This window comes from Piliocolobus tephrosceles, chromosome 3, assembly GCF_002776525.5.
Source record: "Piliocolobus tephrosceles isolate RC106 chromosome 3, ASM277652v3, whole genome shotgun sequence".
In the NCBI taxonomy this organism is placed as follows: Eukaryota; Metazoa; Chordata; class Mammalia; order Primates; family Cercopithecidae; genus Piliocolobus; species Piliocolobus tephrosceles.
The window spans coordinates 81,475,429-81,480,366 of record NC_045436.1 but is presented as its reverse complement, the minus strand read 5'-3'; the positions used below and the strand labels follow the sequence as shown (position 1 = coordinate 81,480,366).

General features: G+C 34.4%; 1 non-coding gene across 1 annotated transcript; it reads right to left on the bottom strand.

The window, feature by feature from the left end:
- Positions 1-770: 770 nt before the first annotated feature.
- On the bottom strand, positions 771-872 carry LOC111548020. Its single transcript, XR_002733295.1, has one exon. It is a non-coding gene; the product is annotated as a U6 spliceosomal RNA (small nuclear RNA).
- Between the last annotated feature and the right edge of the window lie 4,066 nt (positions 873-4,938).

Genomic DNA, 4,938 nt, shown 5'->3' with positions numbered 1-4,938 from the left:
TAACGATGTGGTCATATGCATACCAATTCACCTTATCTGTAAAATAAGAGTGTGGCGCTAAAGAGTATCTAAATTCCTTCCAGCAGTAATAGAACCATGTTTATTAATAATTATCTTGACAGATTAGTGTATGTAGAAGACACAGGGGCTCCGGGAATTGAGAAATGGTAGAGGTCACTTGATAGGTGAGCTATAAGCTCGAATAGGGCTTTGCAAGGAAGAACACTGGAACACACAGCATTAAGAACGTGAGAACATTGTACTGAAAATAAACTTGTAATTCACAACTTTGTGCAGGGCTCTCTCTGTTCACAGCCATCTCTTCACAGCTGTCTCATAGCCATTCAGAGTAAAGAAAGAGCCAAGCCCTCATTACTGACATCACACCTTACTGACATTTAGAATGTGAAGAAATCACTTTCTGAAAGACAGGTGAGAGTTAAGCTTTCATTTTCTAAGGCAGCTGATAGTGTTTGAGACAACTCCTCAACTGACAGCTCAGTTTTACTGACAAGGCTGCATCCATGATCCTCCCTCTACCCTGTGATCAATGCCTTGACTTTGACAGCCCTGTTGCCACTCTGCACAACTTCAGAAAAAGGAAGAGGAATTTATGTGCACTGTCCCAGTCAAGTTGTAGTTCTGCTACCACCTAGCATACTCCCTCCATTATCTTTGATGTCTGCAGCCTAGATTGTGTCACTTCATCCATGGCCCCAGGTACATGGCTGCAGTGCACTCTGTTTTTTCATAATTTTATATTTTACTTTAAAAATATGGAGCACTTCACAAATTTGCATGTCCTCCTTGTACAGGGGCCATGCTAATCTTTTCTGTATTGTTCCAATTTTCATTGCTCTCTTAATAACAGCAAGCTACAATAAAACTTCTCAGAATAAGGTAACAGATAAACAACTAACACCGTTATGAAGAGAAATCTTTTTCTGCAGATCTATGGACACTTTCTTTTATTAAATTAATTGTTATATATGGGGCACTTTAAGGAGCAAAAGGCATTTACAAATGTAAATAGGAAACACTGTTTGAAGCACTGATTCTATCTACTCATTACAAAGTTAGCATTTAAGGAATAATTATCTTCTACCTACACTATCTGCTTTCAGCAAAGGTTGGAAGGAATCATGAGCTGCCTCTGATATGTGTAACAAAATCAATTTTAGTTCTTGGACCAGCAGGCCTTGTTTGATCTGGGATTAAAGTGGCACTCAAAGGATTTGGTGTTTTCAATTTTTAACTATGGATAACTCTTAAATTTGTTCCTACAAGCTACTTTAAGACAAACCACTGGACTTTAAGTTTCTGAAATTCAAGATTAAACTCATTTGAGAATAATCGTGTTCCACATTTTATTTCCTTTCTTTCTAAATGAAAATAGGAGGTTCATATTTCCATGGATGCCTTCAACTTTACTGATAAAAAAGTGTTAATTATTACTGTTAGTCTGATATAGGGAAAGCTTTTCTTTTTCTTTTTCTTTTTTTTAACCTGTGGACTCTGAAGAAACAAGTAGTAGTACATGCAGTATACAGTATCAGGAAGGACTTATGATAAAATGTGTTCAACATTTCATTTTACTCTCTGTATTAAATAGGGAAAATCAAGAAAGAAATAAAGCAATGAAGTCTAACCTGCTTTCAATGGAAAATAGATTATTTTATAAATTGTAACATATTCCTGGCACAGAGTATCTGCTCATATATCCATAGCATTTGTGATCAATAATTTATTGAACAACCTGGAATTTGTTCTTTATTAAATTATTCTTCATTTTATTTAGGAAGAAAAACAATGATTTCATCCTCTAATAAGCTAAGTTCACAAAACAATAATAAACAAAAATAGAAAAATCTTAATGATTAACTGTTCGTAAATTTTAAAATTGCTTTATTATTAATCTCCTTTGGTTGCCCAATGATGGCAAATGTCTCAACACTACTTCTCTCTGCTGCTGCCCCTAAACTCTATATATAATTTTACATTTAGAAAATTACAAACTGTATTTCTTGAAAACGGAGTTTAATTAATGACTGACCTTTCATTAAGAGAGAACTTCAACCTGTGCTAATGGGGATGACAAGCCAGCAGGTGCAGGAGTATGTTGGGGAGGTGAGTTAGAAGTACAATGAGATGATGAAGCTACAGTGGACTTATGGGCTGTGGTAAAGGATACACACACACACACACACACACACACACTCAAGGGGACAGATGAATAGAGTTTAATTTGTGGAGAACTTTGAAAGTTGGGCTGAGGATCATTAACTTGGTTTTGTATGGAATAGACTGCTATTGTCACATAGGAGCAGAAAATGTTATATATAGGTTCCTATAATCTCTACAAATCCATTCACCATTACTGCAAAGTCTATATAATCAGCATTTTTTTTACAGTGGTGTAAATGGCAAGGAATGCCATGAGTTCCATTTTACCATTACCCTTCAGTTTAAAATTTTTCACTTAAAATTGTTTACGTGAAATCTGCCTGAGTGATTTTGCCTAATGGAATATGCAACTCTGATTATCTGGTGTAGCCCTTAACCTCAAGTAAGACTTCAGGAAATCCCTAAAACCGATCATGACCCAGAAAAAGCCCATGTGCATTGCAACATTCTTGGAGAGAAAGAAAAGTCCTAATTACAATATTAAATGTATCTAGTCTTATCCAAATATTTCAAGACTGTGAATTAAAAAAAAAATCTCCAATATTTTGCTGCCATTAAGTTTTAAAGAAAATCTTTCTTTAAAATGTAATAAGCAATAAAATCTTCCTGTTTGTTTGAAATTTTATTTCCTACATTAAATGCTTTAATATTTATTAAAAATGCTTTTCAGACTTATGACTGTATCAGTATACCAGATGCAATAAGTTCTTAGGTAAATAGCTTATGCAAATTTTAAACCTGTCACATATCTGACTTGGTCAGGCCTTGCATTTCATTTTTCCCTACATATAGTATAAAACATAGAGTTATTTTCTTATTTTGTGTTATTTAGAATGCAACTGACTCCAAAAAGTAAAAGACCCAAGACAATATGATAGTACCCACTCTATGCCAGGTGGATATTGTTCAAGACCTCCAATGGATGCCTGAAACCATGGATAGTACTGAACTCTATACATACAGACATATGATAAAGTTTAATTTTAACTTAGGCACAGCAAGAAATTAACAACAATAACTACTAGTAAAATGGAACAATTGTAACAATCTACTCTAAATAAGTTATGTAAATGTGGTCCCTCTGTCTTTCTCAAAATATGTTATTGTATAGCACTCACCTATTTTCAGATGGCAGTTGACCATGGGTAACTAAATCAGCAGAAAGTGAAACTGGATAAGCAGGCACTACTGTACATAAACAAAAAAAAGCATAACATAACATAAACATAACAGGAAGTCCAGAAGGTAAGACAATTGAAAAATTCAATAATGTCATCATTTGACACATGACTCCACAATGTCATCATTTGACCTCTCTGCTCTGCTGTCTGAAATTAAATAGCTAATTCTTACATGGTTGCAAAAAGGCTGCAGAAATTTAAGGCATCAGTTCACTGCACAGTAATTTCTTAAGGCTAGAAGACAGTGAATACTTTGTTTTAGTCTCTTTTTAAGAGTAAAGAAAACCTCCTAGAAGCCTCTCACCAAACTTCTCCTTACATTCCAGTGGGCATAATTGCATTCCATTCACTGTCCTCCACCTAAACCAGACACTGGGAAAGAGAAAAGGATTATTGTGGAATTGTTTTGATTGTTAGACTAATGTAGATCCACATCCTATTTGCTCCAATTCAGGAACAAATTTGGGATTTTGTGAGCAAAGATGGGGTTTGAAGGAATAAAAGGTGACATTCTGTACAACACAGGAGTTGAAAAGTGACAAGATATTCATCCATACATGCACATTTTAAAATCTACTGGAGTATTTGCCACAAAGATTAAGATTCTTCTGTTTAAATGTGATCAATTGTGGCCCCAGAGTTAAGGATCTCAAGTTCAGACTGTTTGAAGGAATTTAACATTATATATGTTTATAAGAAATCTGGGTTTTATACTAACTCCCATATTCCCAGCTTTTATAAAATCTGGCTTTCAAACAAATTTGTCCTCTGTTTCCCCAGCAGTTCAGAGAGATATAATATCACATGTAAGCCCTAAATGTCACTGAAAACACCACTCTCACTTTCCTAGGTCCTGGTTTGAAAAGGTTTCTTGAGTCATTTAAAGCAAAAGCACAAGCAAACAAAAACTTCAGTATGGTTCCATTTGAAACAAAAATCAGTAATAATTGCTTCAGAGTTTACAGATTTTAATTGTAAATTTATCTGTTTCTCAAGAGAGAAACAAAAACTTTGATATTCTTGTATCATGTGATTATATGGCAGCAACCAAATAATTAGGCAGTAAAAGCAGATTTGGGGTCATAGTGACACAAAACACAAATCTAGTGAGTGAAATGGTAGTCTGGAGCCATTGATATCTGATAGGCTTAGCACTCCAGCCTCTGTATCCCAAAGCAATCAGGCACCATTTTTGTAAAGTTCCATCTGCTTTTAATAGGAGCTCCTCATGCTATGCAATTGATATTAAAAATTTTTGAATAAGCAACCAAGGAAAGATATTTCCTCCCCAAACTAATTTAGTATCATTTTAAATATTAGAATCTACTGAATGCTAATACATGTTAGTTTCTGATTACTTTTTAGGCATGGATCCACCTTACTGGACCCAAAGCATAATTAATTACAAAAAATCTTTAGTTATTGTCGTACAGAATCTAATAAGTAAAATGTTCACAGTAGTCAGAAATCATTAAAAATTTCTCCAGAAAAGTAAAGGGATACATACTTATACTTATGACGAGCTATCTATGAACAGATCATGCAGTTTCTAAATAGTCAGTTTATTTTCACA